Here is a 22,199-nt window from a genome sequence, read left to right on the forward strand (position 1 = left end):
ATTTCTCTAGATGAAGATAAAATTATTGAATCTATTAATTTAATTTATATAAATGCTTTGGCCAAAAATAAAATGATTAAGATTATGATAGATACTGGTTCAGAAAGTACTTTAGTCTCGGAGAATTTTATTTTTAATACATTAAAATTATCAGATATAATAAAGATTCCAAAAATTAAAATTGTTGGTGCAAATAATAAGAAGTTGGGTGAAATTGATAAACTAGCCAATTTTAAAATTATTAATATTCTTAATAAAGAAATTAATATGCAAGGATTTATTGTCAAGGATTTATGTGTTGATATATTAATGGGAAATGATGAATTGGAAAAGAAGAAAGTAAAGATAGATTTTGAAGAAAAAATGGTAACTTTGGAAGGGCAAATAATTAAATTTATGCAGAAAGATGAGGTAGAAGAAGGAATAAAAGTTGATAGGATATTATTAAAAGAAAATAATGATGTTTATGAAGAAGAAATGTATTTTGATGATAGGGAAATGTCCCAAAAGAATGTAAAGAATAATTATTGTAGTGAATATTTAAGGAATGGAAATTTTAAGCAGATGGATGCCTACGAGGCGGAGTGCGTAAAATTGGAAGCAAAGAATAATGAGTACATAATGAAGAATAATTTTATTTGTAAAGAAGAAGATATGATGAAAGTTTTAAATTGCCCTGAAGAATATAAATCAATAGTCATTTCCATATTGCAGCAACACAAGGGACTTGTCAATAAAGAAAATAGAATTGCACAGAATTATATCCATAGTATAAGAGTTAAGGAGGAAAAAGATTTTAAAACAAAATCATACCCAATACCATATAAATACAGAGAAGAAGTAAACAAAACAATTAATAATATGTTAGAAGATGGGATCATTGAGAAGGCAGACACACGTTTTATTAACCCCATAGTAGTAGTACGAAAAAGATCAGGTGAAATCAGGTTATGTTTGGATGCAAGGAATATTAACAAGATTACTGAAAAGCAATTTGAAGCACCAATGAGTATAGATGGAATATTAGGAAGAATTACAGGAATGTCATTTTTCACTAAAATCGATTTACAGCATAGTTTCTGGTTAATACCTCTAGAAAGAAAAAGTAGACAGTATACAGGATTTCAGATAGATGGAGTAGTATATCAATTCAAAGTAGTACCATTTGGACTTCAATCATCTTGCAGTGCTCTATGTAGATGTCTTCATGATATTTTGGATCAATATGAACATTTTGTAATTCACTACATTGATGATATATTAATTTTTTCTAAAACTGCTGAAGATCATGAGAAACACCTAAAAATTATAATAAATAGATTAGACAAAGTTGGACTAAAAATAAATCAAGAAAAATGTACATTTTTTCAAAAAGAAGTCATATATCTAGGTTATAAACTTAACACTAAGGGAATCGAAATGGATCCAGAACGGACACAAGTCATTCAAGAATATAAAACACCACACAATTTAAGAACTTTAAGAGGATTTATTGGAATAATTAATTATTATAAAAGGATGATACCAGATCTAAGTATAAAAGAAATTCCATTACTTGAACTACTGAGAAAAGGTGTAAAATGGAGATGGGATCAGAGAAGAGAACTAGCATTCCAAGAAATTAAAAACATTTTTCTGTCAAATTTGAAAATATACTATCCTGACTACACACAGCCATTCATATTAAGAACAGATGCATCAATAGAGAGATTATCAGGGATATTATTACAAATACATGATGGGGTCGAATACCCAATACAATTCATTTCAAGAATTACAAAGCCACATGAAAAGGGTTACTCAGTTTCAGAATTAGAACTAGCAAGTATAATACACTGTGTCACAAAATTAAGATTTTATTTGTTGGGTAATGAATTTACAATAGAAACAGATCACCAAGCTTTAACGTCTATATTAAATAACAAATATGGAAACAGTAGAATACATCGGTGGAGTCTAATACTTAGTGAATACTGCTTTGAAATCAAATACATTTCTGGAAAATCCAATATAGTGGCAGATGCTTTATCAAGGTTAGAAAATACACCACAAAAAGGGCAGCGAACAATAAAAATTGGATTAAATCAATTAGTAGAAAGTACTGGATTATATTCTAAAGAAGAAATTATAAGAGATCAGATCAATTTGAGTGAAAAACAAAAAGTCCTTAGGAAAGATGGGGTATATTATAAAATAATAAATGGCATAGAAGTATATGTAATAACTAGAACTTTAGCAAAGAAAATATTGAAAAATTTACATAACAATTATATGCATATTGGTTCAAGAAAGCTATGGATGCTATTTAGGGACAATTATTTTGCAAAGAATGACATAAGTATAGCAAAAGAAATTACTACCCAATGCCCAATATGTCAACTAAACAAAGAAAAGAATTTAAAAAAAAAACTTACTGATAGATCCATTTCATAGATAGATGGTAGATTTCTTTGTTGTGAATAAATTTGACATCATACTTGTTGAATTTTGTACATATGGAAATTGTTTGGTACCCTAAAAATCATAATTTGGGGTTAGATACAGAATTGATTGTGTAAATGTCTTTATAAAAAGTGTAAAACTTACCAATTTATATTGATGAAAGTTATTTTGAATGGAAATAATTCCTAGATTTTGTCTATAAATAAACATAACACAATATAGATTATATTTTTAATTAAGGTTATATTTTATTCTCTGATATAGATATAGCATCCATTGCTTCATTTGACATGACAGTTTGACCATAGAATAGCCGAACTGTGATCCGTTGTTCTCTGCTTTGATATAGACAGCGAACAGGGATGTATTTAACACATTTTAAATAAAAAAAAAAAAATTTGATTTATTAAATTTAATAAGGTATGAGAAAATTAATATTTAAAAAAATAATAAGTAAATTATTTATTTTAAATATTATTTTTGGGGTATTGTGACAATTAGGGTTTATAGAAAATAATTTATAAGTTATATACTACATAATATTAGATATAAAAAAGTATTTGATTATTTTAAGAATTTATATACTAGAGAATTTAATAAAAATATATTTATGTGAGGGCATTTTTAATAAATTAGCATATAATAATTGTAAAAAGTTGTATTTTAATATTGTAAATATATATAAGTGAGCCATGTGCATAGGCAACCAAAAATACTCTCGGAGTAATTTGACAGATAGAAATTAATCATAAGGGAATATAAAGTGGGGTTATATAATATATTGTTTGAAATGTGTATTTTATTAAATTAGAGTGTTAGTTACTAATTTAATTATATATTCTGATCTGAAAAGCCTAAATGTAAACAAAATTATTAATAGAAAAGAATGGAATTCTCTGGATCTCCGGAGATGGCCATGTTTGCGAAATGGTTTGTTCCAGAAAATTCAGACAAGTATTTGATAGAACAAATTGGAACATGATATCTTACGAGATGGTTCTAGAAATCCAAAAACATATAAATACCCGTGATTTGGATTCAAGATGGCAGTTTTTGAGAGTTTTTGGAAGTTTTTAGTCAGAAGTCAGGCCAGTTTATTATGAAAGTTATTAGACACATTTAGTGAAGTAAATTGTTCAGAAATTTCAAGAAGTCAGTCAGAAAAGTTTAGTAAGAAATATGAAAGATTATTTGGAGTCAGAGAATCAGGTACAAATAGTCAAATTGTTTAATATAGTGAGTTAAATGAAGATTAAAAATTATGCATATAATTAATGCACATTTATAATTATACACAAATAATTATTGAAGATTATAAAAGTATATTGGAAGAAATTAAATTATATTGTGGTTGGAGATTAGTATAAATCAACTTATAATAATTGGATATTGGTATATTGAAAAGAAGAATAAATATAAATGCTGTTTGCTGGTTTGGTTGGTGGTGTATAAATGCTGGTGAAGAAAACTATATCTTAAATTGGTAGAAGCTGATAATTGGAAAAAGTAATTTCACAAAAAAACAAGGATAACTGAAGTACGAAGACATTCAGTGGTGATTAGAATCTATATACTTAGTGGAAAACAGTTCATTTAGGCATTCAGTGAAAGAAAGGTACAAAATTTTGTTAATATAATTTAGTTAGTGTCATAACAATTTCAATTTTGAAGATAGTTTGTTTAAATTTTAGATTGTCTATAGAATTTAATTAGTTTTATAAGAATATCAGTTTAAAGATAGTTTATTTTAAATTTACATTGACTAGGTTAGATATATATGTGTGTTTCATAATAGTTATAATAAAGATAATTTAAAAAACTACTTACAAGCTAATTCTTTGAGAACCGCGATAAAAACCCTATATATATATATAATATTAAAAATACTCATTGGTCATAATTCAAACAAAAAACACATCATAACAATATATATATATATATATATATATATATATATATATATATATATATATATATATATATATATATATATATATATATATATATATATATATATATATATATATATATATATATATATATATATATATATATATATATATATATATGTGTGTGTGTGTGTGTGTGTGTGCCTTGCAAATTGACTGCAAACGTCTGGTATCTAGCCAACAACACAAATAATGAACATGCGTAATTTTATATTGTTGGGAACATTTTAAATGTCATTAAATGGCACCGTTTATCTTTCGTGTTTTTACTGCTCCGCCAACAAGCAACATGCATATCTATGTCCGAATATTACGGTTTCGCAAACGGAGCCTTATGAAAGTTATTTCCCATGCTAGTGAATTCGATAAAAAGGGGTGAGGGGTAAGTTCATTGACTTAGGGTGGTGTTAGGTATAGCACGTGTTGTCTTCGATTCAGTGAACGAACTGTTGAGATCCGCGAAAGGTTTTATATAATTTAGGTATTTAGATGTTTAATATTTTTAAAAGTTGTATACGAACGATGAAAGTGTTTCCACAAATGAGGTAAACATTTAATTTTATATTTTTATATTATATAAGTAACAGCATTTAGAAAATTGTGAGGTTATAAAATATTACAGATGTTTAAAAATATGCAAACGTCTAGTTTGAGTTAGGTTAGGTACTGTTTATGGCATTGAATATTTTTTATGTAGACATTTAGAATTTTTGATGAATTATTAATTTACAGATAAAATTGTACTTAAACTATTTCAAGAAAGCTCACAGAATAATGTAGCATATATGCATAATATATATATATATATATATATATATATATATATGCATATATATATATATATATATATATATATATATATATATATATATATATATATATATATATATATACTGAAATACTAATATAAAATTAGTATTTCTTGGGTTTAGGTTCAATAAAATATATATTACATGAGGAACTAGATTTTATTTTCCATAGCAATCAACGTTTCGGCAGGAAACCCTTGTCTTTGTCAAGGTTCTAAAATGTACATGTATAGGAACAAACAGTTAGTGTAAAATATGTATATGACTTACCAAAACGTAAAACGGGACACAGACATTAATGAACTGACAAATAAAAGTTGATATCTGATATCTCATGGTTTACTGTCATTAGTATATAATTATTTTTATATGAGCGTATCATTGATGTTTTCGAAAAAGGTAAAGTGGAGATATGTTATGACTTTAAGAGCTTTTTATGGTGTTATATTTATTATTACTTAAATCAGATTGAAATATATTTTATTTAGGTTTTGTGTATCTTGTTTGTCAATTATTGCGTTGGTATTTCTTTTTATTTCTATTGATTCGTATATCCCCCTCTTCTTTTTGTTTATTTTTGTTTTTAAAATTTGGATGTTTTCAAAATCAAATTTATGCTTCTTTCCACTTTCATGTTTTGTGAGCGCAGTGACGTTGTTCTTGTCATATTTGTGAGAACGAATTCTGGATTGAAGCAGTTGACTAGTTTGATCGATATAGACACCTTCACAGTTAATACATGGTATCTCGTAAACAACATGTGATTTTTTAAGTTTTGGAGTTTGTGTTTTTAGTTTAGTGAAATATTTATTTAAAAGGTTGTTGCCTTTGTGGGCCACTGTTATATTATGTTTGGCTAAAAGATTTGACAATTGTTCGGATAAACCTTTTATATATGGAAGAGTTGTGTGATTAGTTTTGATACTGTTGGGTTTGTTGTTATTTGTGTTGTTATAAAATTTATTAAGTTTTGATTTGAAAATAGTTTCGATTAGATGTTCGGGATATGCATTCTTTAGAAGGGCATTTTTTGCTTTTTTTATTGCAGTTGGTCTATATTTTGGATCTGTTAGTTGTATAGATTTATCTGCAAGACTTATAATTACAGACTTCTTATGGGAAAATGGATGATGAGAATTGTAGTTAAGGTATCGTGAAGACCATGTTTCTTTTGTAAACCACATGGTTTTTACTGTATTGTTTATGCGATGTAAGGTGATATCCAGAAAATTTATTTTATTATTTTGTTCAATTTCTATAGTAAAATTTAGTTTTGGATGGTAGCTGTTGAAAATATCTAAAATTTCGGTTATTTTATTTGTTGGAATAGCACAGATACAGTCACCGATATAGCGGTAGGAGAATGGTATTAAAATCTAAATGACTCATGACAGATTCTTCTAAGTCTTCCAGAACCAGTTGGGCAATGACACTAGAAATACTTGCACCCATTGCACATCCATCCATTTGTTGGTATATTTCGTCCTTATATAAAAAGTATGTTGAGTTTAACGTTAACTCTACAGATGATTGGAATTCTTGCAATGGGATGTTAGTGTACTCTTTTATGTCATTCCACGTCTTTTTAATGATGTCAGTGGCCAGTTTGTATAGCAAGAATATACCTCTACGTCCTATCGTTTCCTGCATTCAATCACCCTTCAAAAATCTTTCAAAGTTCTTGAAAAACATTATCTCTAATATCACACATAAAAATCCTTATTATATTAAAGATTCCAATGACCTTATTTCTAAAATTAAAAACATTCACGTACCAGATAACCATAAATTAATATCTTTAGATGTCTTTTCACTATACACTAACATCCCAATAAAACTTGCCACTGACATCATTAAAAAGAAGTGGAATGACATAAAAGAGTACACTAACATCCCATTGCAATAATTCCAATCATCTGTAGCGTTAATGTTAAACACAACATACTTTTTATATAAGGACGAAATATATCAACAAATGGATGGATGTGCAATGGATGCAAGTATTTCTAGTGTCATTGCCCAACTGGTTCTGGAAGACTTAGAAGAATATGTCATGAGTCATTTAGAATTTAATATACCATTCTTCTACCGCTATATCAATGTTTTACTATAGAAATTGAGCAAAATAATAAAATAAATTTACTGGATATCACCTTACATCGCATAAACAATACAGTAAAAACCATGTGGTTTACAAAAGAAACATGGTCTTCACGATATCTTAACTACAATTCTCATCATCCATTTTCCCATAAAAGGTCTGTAATTATAAGTCTTGCAGATAAATCTATACAACTAACAGATCCAAAATACAGACCAACTGCAATAAAAAACGCAAAAAATGCCCTTCTAAAGAATGCATATCCCGAACATCTAATCGAAACTATTTTCAAATCAAGACTTAATAAATTTTATAACAACAAACCCAACAGTATCAAAACTAATTACACAACTCTTCCATATATAAAAGGTTTATCGGAACAATTAACAAATCTTTTAGCCAAACATAATATAACAGTGGCCCACAAAGGCAACAACCTTTTAAATAAATATTTCACAAAACTAAAAACACAAACTCCAAAACTTAAAAAATCACATGTTGTTTACGAGATACCATGTATTAACTGTGAAGGTGTCTATATCGGTTAAACTAGTCAACTGCTTTAATCCAGAATTCGTTCTCACAAATATGACAAGAACAACGTCACTTCGCTCACAAAACATGAAAGTGAGAAGAAGCATAAATTTGATTTTGAAAACATCAAAATTTTAAAAACAGAACAAAACAAAAAGAAGAGGGAGATATACGAATCAATAGAAATAAAAAGAAATACCGACGCAATAAATGACAAAAAAGATACACAAAACCCAAATAAAATATATTTCAATCTGATTTAAATAATAATAAATATAACACCATAAAAAGCTCTTAAAGTCATAACATATCTCCACTTTACCTTTTTCGAAAACATCAATGATACGCTCATATAAAAATAATTATATACTAATGACAGTAAACCATGAGATATCAGATATCAACTTTTATTTGTCAGTTTATTATTGTCTGTGTCCCGTTTTACGTTTTGGTAAGTCGAATATATACATATTTTACAATAACTGTTTGTTCCTATACATGTACATTTTAGAATCTTGACAAAGGCAAGGGTTTCCTGCCGAAACGTTGATTGCTATGGAAAATAAAATCTAGTTCCACATTGTAATATATATTTTATTGAACCTAAACCCAAGAAATACTAATTTTATAATAAATATAGTACGGTTCAAGAAACTCAAAACTTTTAGAAAATAATAAAAAACTCTGGGACTCGTTAACTTTTAAATTTAAATGTGCGCTTTTTAAACATAAATTTAAATGTACAGGTTGATCCACGCAAGTCTGGCATAGTCCATAATCCTTATTTTTAATGAAGCACCCTGTATATTTTTATGTTTTTAAAAGATTTTTAAAAGAATATGATTAACAACCTGATTTCAACGAACTATATCATGTAGGGTCTATAATGAATAATACAAGGTGAAATTTTGAAATTACTAATTTATCACGTGTTATGGTATTATTTTAAATATTAGCTAAATACAGACAATACACTTCTACTCCTAGTGTCAGTACCCGTTTAGTAACCGTGTTAACATTTTTTGTCATGAATAGGTAAAAACTGTCTAGATAGTCTGCTAATTAAACTAAATCGGTAAATAATGCGGATTGTTATCAATCAGTTGTTGGTGTGTTGACATTTTACATTAAAATAATAAATTCCTAATTAGAAGCTAATTTCTTGCAGAAATAAAAATGAAATATTTAACTGAGACCCACTGAATTGAGATTTTAATGATGATCGGTTAAGGGGAGAATTGTAGAAGTCAAGTTGAAGTAGCAAACTTATTTAATCAGAGGTATCCTCAGTTGCCTAATATTGCACAAGGTAATGTGTCTAAAATTTATGCACAATTCAGAGAACTTGGACATGTCAAGCCATTAAAAAGAAAACCTAACTTCGTTGAAGATGAGGTGAAAGTGGATATTTTGTTAAGTGTCGCAGAGACTCCAACGTCAAGTTCACGTCAAATTGCACGTCAAAATAATGTGAGTCGCACAACTGTTCTAGGGTGTCTCTATGAAGAAAAACTTCATCCATATAAATTGACTTTCGTACAGGAGCTAACACAAGACGATCCAGATCGTAGAATGGATTTCTGTGAAAGAATGATGGATAAAATTAACACAAATGAAATAGCTCTTGGCACAATTCTTTTTTCTGATGAATCAACATTTACATTGAACAGAAAGGTAAACCGACAAAACTGGAGATATTGGTCAGCGGAGATTCCTCATTGGATGCGTGAGACACACACTCAGTATCCTCAAAAGTTGAATGTTTGGGCAGGCATTATAGGAGATCATATTATTGGTCCTATATTTGTAGATGGTAATTTGACAGCGGAAAAATATTTAAGCATGCTAAGAGACGATGTTCTTCCTCAGTTGGCTAACTTATATCCCAATCCAATAGATCTGACCCTACCGCATAAAACTGTCTGGTTCCAGCAAGACGGTGCAACACCCCATTATGCTTTAATGGTGAGAAATTACTTGAATGAAATCTTCTTCAATAAATAAATTGGACGAAGGGGTACTATTGAGTGGCCAGCTAGTTCGCCAGAACTTACGCCTTTGGATTTTTTTCTGTGGGGTCATCTCAAGAACAAAGTATATGCAACACAACCAACTAGCATTGAAGACCTCAAAGAAAGGATAACTACAGAAATACGGAATATTTCACCTCAAACTTTAAACAAAGTTCTGGAAGAGTTTTATAGGAGACTGTGTTATTGCCAACAACAAGGTGGAGAACATTTTGAGCATTTATTTTAATGTAATCCAATCAATTACCTCGGGTATTGTATGAATTAATTCTCTTGAAGAAAATTATACTTAATTTCAAAATTTCGCTTTATATTATTCATAATAGACCCTACATGATATAGTTCGTTGAGATCAGGTTGTTAAGGAGCTTTTATAAACATAAAAATGTAGAGGTTGTAGTTTATTCGTCTTCCGGGTTTGGACCGTGTCATTTGTGAGTGACCCAAAAGTGGGTTCATCTCGACGTTTCGCTACAATTGTATGTAGCTTCTTCAGGAGAACAAAAAAGAGAAAAAGAAAACAAAAGACAGGAAGATGGGTAGTTAGCAACGGTAACTCAGTTACTCAACGCACCCAGAGGCGAATACTAACTACCAAGATGGGCATTTGGTCACAGTAACTCAACTACTTAACGCAGCCAGAGGTGAAAACCAAATGCCAGGACAGGGATTCACGTCCAACAGCTCAGAACACTAACGCGTCGAGAGGCGGGGAGTGAATCCGATGATTACTCCGCTACCGCTCTATTTATAGTCGCGGTGACCTGTCGTGTCGGGACGTATCGGTGTGCCGATACGTGTGCCGATACGTCCCGACACGACAGGTCACCGCGACTATAAATAGAGCGGTAGCGGAGTAATCATCGGATTCACTCCCCGCCTCTCGACGCGTTAGTGTTCTGAGCTGTTGGACGTGAATCCCTGTCATGGCATTTGGTTTTCACCTCTCGCTGCGTTAAGTAGTTGAGTTACTGTGACCAAATGCCCATCTTGGTAGTTAGTATTCGCCTCTGGTTGCGTTGAGTAACTGAGTTACCGTTGCTAACTACCCATCTTCCTGTCTTTTGTTTTCTTTTTCTCTTTTTTGTTCTCCTGAAGAAGCTACATACAATTGTAGCGAAACGTCGAGATGAACCCACTTTTGGGTCACTCACAAATGACACGGTCAAAACCCGGAAGACGAATAAACTATAATTCTGACTCTGGCCGTGGAAGCCTACGATTTCATATGTAGAGGTTGTTTCATTTAAAATACAGATCTAAAATAACGACACAAACAATTTTATTCCATAAGTGGTTTCCACACTGTATATTATATATATATATATATATATATATATATATATATATATATATATATATATATTTATATGAAATATATATATTTATATATGAAAATTACTTAGTTCTCGGGAAGAACCGCGTTGAGAATTTATTACTCGACGTTTCGGCACCCATTTTGGAGCCATTATCAAGAGTGATACGGTTCGGTTCGAGTTCGGGGTCTCAATCTGCCTACTCCCCTCACTCGAGACGTACCAGTATCGTGTTCTATATTGCAAGAACTGTCTCTCGGCACTGAGGTCTTAATCTGCCTACTCCTCAGTGTCGAGTGACAACCGGTCTTACCCTCTGTGGCTGCTTTTATACTCGCTGTATGCGCGGGAACGGTATGCGCTGACGTGGTCTGAACGTACGTAGCCTGAGCGGTGTGGGCGGGAGTTCGCTGAAGCAGGGGTCGCCGTGTTGCCGGCAATCGTTTCGCGTCATCGCGCGTGTTCAAACTGTTAGGCCGTTTGTCGATTTAGATAGCTTCACGAATGATTCTCGATTTTAAGGAGCGGATGGGGGCGATGGTTTTTTGCTTTTTCGAAATCTATTTTGTGGCCTGTTTGAATATGATGTTGGGCTAGGGCTGAAGTAGTATCGGAATGTTTGACAGATATAGAATGTTCGTAAATACGGTTATGGATTCGTCAGTTTGTCTGTCTGATGTATGTACGTGGGCAACTGGAACAGGGTATCTCGTAGACACCATGGTCTTCATTGGGGATTTGGTCTTTTACGGATCTGACGAGATTGGACAACTTAGAGTGAGTAGTGAAGATGGTTTCGATATTTAGAGGAAGAAGAGTTCTACTGATCTTATCAGTGACACCTTTAATAAAAGGCAGAAAGATTTTGGGTTGATCCGGCGGCAAGGTTTCTTTTTTGGATGGAATGGGGTTTAGATGTTTTTGAATGCTCTTATTGATTGGGTTTTGTGGTAGCCGTTTTGTAAGAGTGTTTGCCTTATTGAATTAATTTCGGATGACCTATGATTGTTGTCGCTAAGTCTTATGGAACGAGAAATGAGAGTGTTGACAACTGAATTGAGTTGGGTGGGGTGATGATGTGACTGGGCATTAAGATATCGGTTTGTATGAGTGGGTTTCCGGTACACGGAATAGGAAAAACTGTGAGGTAAGTTTTTCTGAATAAGAACATCAAGGAATGGCAAAGACGCTTCAGACTCAACTTCCATCGTGAATTGAATACTAGGATGTATTCCATTCAGGTGGGAGAGGAAGAGATCTAACGTGTCTTTACCATGAGGCCAAATGACAAAAGTGTCATCAACATACCGTAACCAGCAGGTGGGTTTGAGATTTGATGACAACAGGGCTGCTGTTTCGAAATGTTCCATGAAAATATCAGCTATTACGGGAGAGAGGGGAGATCTCATTGGGGCACCTTTGATTTGACGATAGAAATGATTTTGGAATGAAAAGTCTATTAGACATGCAGTGTTTTATAAGAGATAGTGTGTCTTGGGGGATTTGATGTTTAGAGTCCAAGATGGAAATGGTTTCATCGATGGGAATGTTGGTGAACAAAGAAACAATGTCAAAACTAACTAGTATATCTTAGGGTGAAATAGAAATATTTTATTAGAAGATCAATAAAATGAAAAGAGTTTTTGACAAAAGACGAAGCTTTTTCGTCTAATGGTTGTAAGGATAAAGCGAGATGTTTTTCCAATTTCTGAGTGGGGCAATTGTATGCACTGACGATGGGTCTTAGGGGAACATTGGGCTTATGGATTTTTGGACGGCCGTATATCTTTGAAATTCGGGATGATTTTTTTCTGGGTATAAGAGATTTTTTGATGTCTGAAGGTAGAGTAGACTTATTTATGATGGATTTGGTCGTTTTTTCCAGATAGATGGTGGGATCGTTTGGGACGCGTTTGTATTCTGTGGAATTGAGAAGTCCGAACTATTTGTCGAAATAATTAGAAGAGTTAAGAATGACGGTGGCATTACCTTTGTCGGCCGGAAGAATAACAATGTCAGGGTTGTTATAAAGTTCTTTGAGGGCGCGTCTTTCTGAAAGACTGATATTTGACGGTGGGGGTTTGGAAGTACGGAGAATTCTGGCGACATCTTGTCTGGCGACTTCGGCTTGGTCGGAAGGAAGATGAGAAATAGCTTCTTCAGTTTGACAAATGATTTTCTTAGTTACGTTTGAAAGAGGTGTGACAGAAAAATTGAAGCCTTTTGATAGAGCTTTGGTAGCTGAATCGGATATGTGGATATCTGAGAGATTGCGGACAACAGTAGAAGGTTGTTGATTCGAAATGGGCTTTGGATTTTGTTGAGAGATAAGTTGGTCCAGTTTACGTTTCTGGGCTTGGGTTTTGTTGTCAGAAATGTGTTGGGCTTTTTGGTGAGAAAGACGATCGAAAGTGTCCCATAATAATGGATGGATATTCAAAGAGTGGATGTCATTGTAAATTTTAAGAAGTTGGGAATTTGTTGTATCTAAGTTGCGTCGGGTGGAATGAATTGAATTTCGAAGAAGCGAAAAACCAGTTGCTCTAAGAATTTTGGAAATTGATGAAGATTTAGTATGATGTTTAACTTGAAGAGATTTTGGAATTACTTGATGGTCTCGACACGATTTAAGAAAAGCAAGGTCACAAAGAAGACGGTATTTGCGTGTTAGAAGATTAGAAAAAGATTTAGTAAGAATGAAAAATTCCTCCCCGTAGAGGGGAATAAAATGTTCGGATAAATGTATTATGTATTACTTACAATGGGCTATATCTCACGAACAAAAGCTGATGTTGAAAAATGCTTAAAACCGTTTCTAGGATAGTAAGGGAGAACTAAAATGAAATGAAAGAGAACTCATCCCCATCAACTACCTAGGCCCCACCCACCACAACCAAAAAAGTTTAAGTTGCAAACCCCTACTTGTGATACATCCTTGAAAAGACTATAAAAAATGCTTTCCAATGGTATAAATAATAATTATACAGGATGAATCAATAATTGTGAAACTTTGGCTTAAATGGAAAATTTAATGAGATTTTTGTTGAACTACAAATTTGTTAAAAATGTCAATTAAGTAAATGTTCAAAGTGGGTTCCGTTGTTTTGTAAACAATAATACAGCCTATTTTCAAATTCTGCACGAACTTTGGCAAATGTTGTTTTAGTAATAGCGCGACATGCTTGCGTAATTGTGTTTGCAAAAACGGCAAATTTTTGTGATAAGTGCCCACGAAGGGCACTTATCATTAAAAATAATATTCCGGGAGATAGCATTACAAATACAAAAGTCATAGTAAGCCGGATGATATTAATAGCCTGTTATTATTAAACAATAAGTATACAGGGTCTTCAACAGAATCAACAAAAACCTCATTAAATTTTTCATTTAAGCCAAAGTTTCACAAGTATTGCTTCAGAATTTGGTTTAATAAATTATATTCCTAGACTTGTTCTTTTTCACTGCCATTTGTAGTGATACTTTTAGGATCGTCGGTGTTTGTTAATGTTTTTGTTTTTGTCATATTAATTTTTAGACTGAGGTATTAGCAGCTGTCTGCAAGTTCCTCCATCATAATTAGTAATTATGATGACATGAGGTGGTTTAACTTGTTGCCATTAACGTTGATGCCATATGTAGACCAATTTGTAGTTTTGCAGACGTCTTCTAGGGCTAGCTTAAAAAGCTTTGAAGATATTACTTCACCTTGTCTCATTCCTTTCTGAATGGGGATGAGATTTGTATTTTTGTCATTTGCCTTCTGTATCAGTGCTCTTATTATTAGCAGATGGTCTGATGTACAATATCCTTTGCGAAGACCAGCCTGTTTAACGGGTTGGTAATTATCCATTTTGTAAGTCAACTGATTGTTAATAACTCTCATAAACAGTTTGTACATATACTTGATTGAGCAACGATATAGGTATATCATTTTTTAGGTCATATTCGTCTCCTTTTTTGTGTAAGAGTATTACTATACTCTCGTTCCAGTCTTTAGTAATTTGACAATTATGGAAACATATATTAAATAGCTCTGTTAGTATAGGTATTATATATGGTAGTACCTCTGATCCCACGTCTTTTATTGTTCTTTTGACGTTCTCCTTTGTTGATTCATTAGGCTGGCTTTGCGAGCTGTACAAGGTTTTGTACAGTCTTCGTACGTCTTCGATTATCTTTGTTATTGTATATTTGTTCTTCTATTCCTTATTATTGGTGTCTTAAATTTTGATAATTTTTTTAACACCCAGTATTGGTCTTAGACGTTTTAGGGCTTTGTTGTTTTCAATGACTTGCTCTATTAAGTTCTCGTTTCATTTTTATATGCGTGTTTTAGATCTCTTCTAATTTTTTTATTTTTATTTTTTTTATGTTTAAGTGTGGCGTTTGTTTGGCGCTAGTAGTTGTCTTCTTTCCTTTATTAGTCATTTAGTTTCGTTGCTTATTTTGTCTTCTTTAGTTCTTGTTTTCTTTGTGACAATTGTGACATGTAGTCCGTCTTCGAGAAGGTTTTTATTTATGTTGTTAATGTCGTCAATTTGGTCTTGAACTTACTTGATAAGACCTTGTGGAATTCCTCTCCATTTGTTCTTATTTTGAAGACATTTATCCGCCTTGTTTTTTAATCCTTTTTCTCTCTTCTTTCATGTTAATATTTATTTTCGCTCTAAATATACGATGGTCACTACCAGTAGTTATGTTGTTTATTGTTGTGACGCCTTTAAATATTCTTTTGTTGTTTGAGAGAAAATAGTCTATTTCATTTTTGGTAGTTGTGTCAGGTACGATCCATTTTAGGAACTGCTGGGCTATAACAGAAAAAGAAATTTATTTTCCAAAAGTAAGAAACTAAAATATATCATCAACGGTATATTTATCCAAAATTTTGAAGTTATCCAAGCTATCCAAATATTAATTAATCGCTTTTCCCATTGTTTCACTGGATGAGAATTGTTTTCGAATTAATTGAAAAAATGCCTGGTTTAAGGCAACAAGCAGAAACATTTTACAGCAATAACGCTGATCTTGAAGATATTTTGAAAGCTGGTACTGTGCAATATTGTTATATGGAGCTGTCAGAGATATACAAATAAATAAATTGAAAAAAATCGAAGATTTAAAAAAGTATTTTGTGTATATACAATATGATTCCTTTATTAAGGCTAGATGCCTTAAATTATATTAAGAGAACGTATTAGCAATTACAAGTGTGGTTTGGCAATAAAAATATTCGTCCAACTGATTGAAGGTGGAAAATTATTGAAACATCTTGCAACCCATCAAAATGTAAAAGGCCTACAACAGAAGAAGTTATAAAAATTATTTTTTGTAATTCCAAAAAAAGTTGTGCGTCATGCAGCTGCCGAAAAGTTGGGCTTTTTTTGCAATCCATTTTGTAGTGAATGTTCGGGAGAAAATAGTTACGTAGTGCTCCAATACTGAATGTGTACTGAAAATATTCCTGAAAATTATACACTCTAGAGTACACAGAAAACTGGAAATGGACATCAATAATACCCAGTTTGGATTCCAAAATGGACTTGGAACAAGAGAGGCGTTGTTTGCACTGAACGTTATGTCTGTTATGTGTTTTATAGATTACAACAAGGCCTTTAATAAAGTGCGGCATGATCACCTAATCAGACACCTGACAGAAAAGAATTTAGATAAACGAGACATCTGACTAATAGCAAATATGTACTACAATCAGAAAGCAGTAGTGAGAGTAGAGAATAATACCACTGAAGAAATTGAAATAAAGCGAGGTATGAGACAAGGGTGTATACTGTCACCAACCCTGTTTAATCTCTATTCCGAAGACGTAATGAATAGAACACTCTCTGAGCAATCCGTAGGTATTAAAATAAATGGTGTTAGATTAAACAATCTGAGATTTGCCGACGACACCATTCTGATGGCAGAAACACTTGAAGAGCTACAGACACTGGTGAATAAGATAGCAGACTGCAGCGAAGAAGACTATCTTTGAACATAAAGAAAACTAAATTTATGGTAATATCGAAATCAACACAAAATGTCCAAAATTTATATTTACACAATGAAATTATCGATCGAGTTAGCAAATACAAATATTTAGGCACTTTTATAAATGAAGACAACGATAGCTCAGAAAAAATCAAAATAAGAATAGAAAAAGCCAGATCCATATTCACTAAAATGAAGAGAGTGTTCTGCGTAAGAGATTTGAGCCTTGAAATGAAACTTCGCCTGATGAGATGTTACGTACTTTCTGTGCTGTTCTACGGAATGGAGTCATGGCCGTTGAAAAAGATTGATACCAAAAAATTAGAGGCATTTGAACTGTGGATGTATTGCAGAATCCTGAGAATATCATGGACCGAGAGAGTCACAAATGTCGAGGTCTTGAGAAGAATGAATAAAGAAAAGTAAGTCATATTTACGATCAAAAAACGAAAACTGCAATACTTGGGACACATTACAAGAGGCGAAAGATATGAACTGCTTCGAATAATTATGCAAGGGAAAATAGCAGGAAAAAGGTCCATAGGAAGAAGACGAAACTCCTGGCTAAAGAATCTACGGAAATGGTATAGCTGTAGCAGCAACGAATTGTTTCGGTCAGCAGTTTCGAAAATACGTATAGCCCTGATGATCGCCAACCTTCGGAACGAAGATGGCACTTGAAGAAGAAGAAGTGCTCCAATTGCAGATCAAACAGAGGAATAGATTGATAGTGACGTTCCCAAGATGATTTATGATTTTGTATTTGTAAATATTTATGAAAAAATTTGTGGATTTAATTTACAACTATTTTTTAATATAAATGTTTTTGAAATGTAATAAATTATTTAAATATGCCATTGAAGAATTCTTTATCATTTTATAATAAGTTATAATAAGGGTGATTGTAGGAGTTGATTAATTACTCGTATTATAAAACCTGCTGTATGGCACAGGGTACATGTTGAAGTACAGAGTAAGTTGAGCAGAACTATAAATTAATGTTCATGCCTTTTAAGGGTGGCAACGTTAAAACTCAGGGTTGAAAACTTACAATACAAAATTAATGACGTTTTAATTATAATAATTATAATAATTGTATTGCATTGTAATAATAAATTAATTAAAAATATCAGTAAAATAATACTTTTTTACTTTAGTCCTAATAAAGGTTATTTTTAAAGTTTTGGCATATTAATAAAATTGGTAAATTTTATTTCAGAGTACCTGAATAGGATCTGGTTCTAGATCCTAATCCAGATCCTAATCAAAGTCAAATACCAAAAGTCCAAAATGTAGGCTTAGAAGACATCCCAGATATAGCAACAGAGGAAATAAAAAGAGCTCTGTTGGAGATGAAAAACAATAAATCACCTGGAGAAGATGAGATAGTCATAGAATAAATCAAATAAGGAGGTGAAACGTTAATAAATGTGTTGAAAAAAAACTTTAATCTTTGGTTGACAAGAGGCGTAACCTCCTCCCAATGGCATAATGCAACAATTACCATAATGCAAAAAAAGGTGACATTTCAGACCTAAAGAAGTACAGACCTATTAGTTTGCTCTCTCATACACACAAACTATGCATGAAGATAATAACAAGACGACTTGTGAACAAACTAGATAGTTACCAACCTTGTGAACAGGCTGGGTTCCGTTCCAGACACGGAACAAATGATCATCTACAAATTAATAAAATGCTAAAAGAAAAGTACACAGAGTACAATAAGCCTATCTATCTATATAAAAGGCTAGGACTATAAGACTTTCCATCTAGGTCCAAAAATCTGTCCAAGTCCAAGTGTATCTAGGAAAAAATCTGAACTACCAACTGATATTTCAATCTACTGAATCAATAATATTTTGTTCTTGAAACGATACGTATAATTAATCATACTAATAATATTAATTACATATTAATATAATTAATAATACGATTATTTTTGTCGCAAAATTGCTGTAATTTTAAGATAACATTTAAATCTAAACTAACATAAAGCTTTAAATTATGTTGTTAACACCCAGTGTCACCAACGAAAGAAATCTGAACTACCAACTGACATGAATAAACTGACAGATAAAATGTAAAATATTTATTTGCCAAATAAAGTACCGAATAAGAAGTTATCTGGAACGTAAATTGTGTTTATTGTGGGTAAGAGACATGGATCCGGTATTAAAAGATTTAATTCGAAGAGTATAATGTTTAATGTTTATATACTTAGTACGAGAATATAATATTTGAGGCAGAATCGACCATTTTAATTTTTGTAATAATAGAGACGTTTTTAGGAGGTTTAGATTAAGTAAACTGACAGTGATCTGTATTTTAAAAATATATTGTAAATAGTTGTTAATAAAAGATTATAAAAGTAAGTATTCTACTTCTTTTTCTTCACTTAGTTTAGTCATTCAATATAATCTTGATAATTAAAAAAAGAAATTAATCATTCGTCTTCCTATGGATCTTTTAGCCTTGATTTTACCTTGCATTATGAGCCTTAATATCTCATATTTTGCACCTCTAGTAATGTAGCCTAAATATTCCAGCTTTCTTGTTTTGATGTGCTTTATGACCTCGAAATCCTTTTGTAGCCTTCTTAACACTTCTGCATTTGTAACTCGTTGGGTCCATGATATTTTCAAAATCCTTCTATAGCACCACATCTCAAATGATTTCAACTTCTTTATATTATCCACTTTTAGTGTCCAGCTTTCCATTCCATACAACAAAGTCGAGAACACGTAGCATATTAAGGCTCTTATCCTCAGCTCCAGAGAAAGGTCTCGATTAACAAACATTGTTTTCATTTTTATAAATGCTTGTCTTGCAATTTCAATCCGTGTCCTTATTTTTCTCTACCTTGGTTATTGTTTTCATTTACCGAGGTTTCCAGATATTTGTAGTTATTCACTCTTTCTACTTGTTTTCCTTCGATATCTAGCCTTCCTACTGTGTGTTGTTTAGAAATAATCATGCACTTGGTTTTCTTAACGTTCATTTGTAGCCTATATTTTATAACGACTTGATATAATCTATTTACTAAGCGTTGCAGTGCTTCTAGACTGTCTGCAAAAACAGCGGTATCATCTGCGAATCTTATGTTGTTCAAGATTTTTCCGTTTATTGATATAATCTGTTGTTCCTCTGATACTGCTTCCTTAAAAATAGCTTCGCTATACAGATTGAATAACAATGGCGACAGCATGCAACCCTGTCTAACACCTCTTTTGATTTCTACAGTTTCTGTATCGACATTTTCGATTCTAACCTTTGCTTTTTGATTCCAGTATAGATTGACAATAACCTGTATATCTCGACTATCCACATTCTTTTGTTTTAACAGTTTTACGAGTTTCTGATGTCGTACTCTATCAAAAGCCTTTTGATAATCTATAAAGCAGACATAGAGATCCTGGTTCATATCTAGTCGTCTTTGCGCGAAAACGTTAAAAGCGAACAGAGCCTCTCTCGTTCCTAGTCCTCCTCTGAATTCAAACTGGATGTCATCTATATATCTTCTTCTATTTTTTTGTATAGTCTTCCATGTATTATTTTGCGAAATATCTTAAGTGTGTGGCTTATTAAGGAAATTGTTCTGTACTGGGAGCATTCTGTCGCATGTACTGACTTTGGTAGTGTTACAAACGTGGACAGCAACCAATCTTGGGGTATTACTCCTATTGTATATACTCTGTTATTAGCCCATTTAATTAGCCCAGTGGGTATCTGATCTGGGCCTACTGATTTTGCAGTCTTTACATTTCTAATTGCCTGTTCTAATTCGCACATTATTATTTTCGGTCCTGTTTGTTCCTGTAGTTCTTCTTGTATCATCCTATCATCGTCGAATAGCTTCATTATGTATTCTTGCCAAAATCTTAGTTTATCTTTCGATGTCTGCAATGAGTTTACCATTATCATCTTTGAATATCCCATAGTGTGCTCGGTTTTTGGTATATGTTAGTTCTTTTATTTTTTTATGCATATTAAAGCTGTCGTATTTTCCGTCATACTCTTCTATTTCTATGCATTGATCTGTTAACCACTTTTTTTGGTCTTTTTTATATCTACTTTAATTCTACTTAAGAAAGTTTAAATGGAGATAAATCGGTTGTAACTGGTTATACAGTGAAGCCATTTTTAAGGAGACCACTAAACAATCTATGAAGAAAATTTCTATAATGAATTCCATATCAAAACCAGGTATATAACAGAACTTTTTGTTTACGGAAGAAAAGGTTTAGGTACTATGTTAGCCAATGGAAGTGGCTGTAAAATTGAAAAGATTCAACCGTTCTAATCTACAGCAACATTCTATAACCTAGCAAGAGATCAAAATAAAGACAATTTAGTCATTTCTTCTTCGTTATTAAATTTTTCTTTACATAATTTAATTTATTCCTGTCACGACAAACTGTATAATTAAAAGAGATATTAAAAATTAGTGGGATTTCTTTGAAAATTAATCAAATATCAGTGTGTTCCGAACTAAATTTTACAATTATCTTACAGTCAAGATACAGTGAAGATAACTATCTGTCAGATAGGACAATATTTATCGGGAGGTAAAAAGGCCGGCCCTTTCATGCAAGAAGTTTATTATTTTAAAAATTTAATTTTTAACTCTTTTGAAAGGTTGTTGATCCTAATATCATACGAAACTCGAGCTTTCCCACCAAATGAATTGCCAAACTAGAATAACTCTGGTTTTGTTCGTAGATCGATTTCATAAGACGACTTCAAAAGTTCGCAAAAGTTCAGCGATTCTCCAAAAGTGACTTATTTGTTATGAAAGTTGTCCAACAGACTATAATATCATTTTGTTTAGATTCTAGCCTTAAATAGGAGAAAGTCAGAAAAAAAATAAGTGGAGTGACTGTAGATGGCAATTCATTGGATCCCCCGTCGTATGGTGACGGGCAAAATCACGAGTCTTTCTTATATTCATAGACTATGAAAAGGCGTTTGATACTGTAGATCATTATAAAATGCTTCGAGTATTGGCTGAATGCCGCATCGACTACCGATAC

This window comes from Diabrotica undecimpunctata, chromosome 4, assembly GCF_040954645.1.
Source record: "Diabrotica undecimpunctata isolate CICGRU chromosome 4, icDiaUnde3, whole genome shotgun sequence".
In the NCBI taxonomy this organism is placed as follows: Eukaryota; Metazoa; Arthropoda; class Insecta; order Coleoptera; family Chrysomelidae; genus Diabrotica; species Diabrotica undecimpunctata.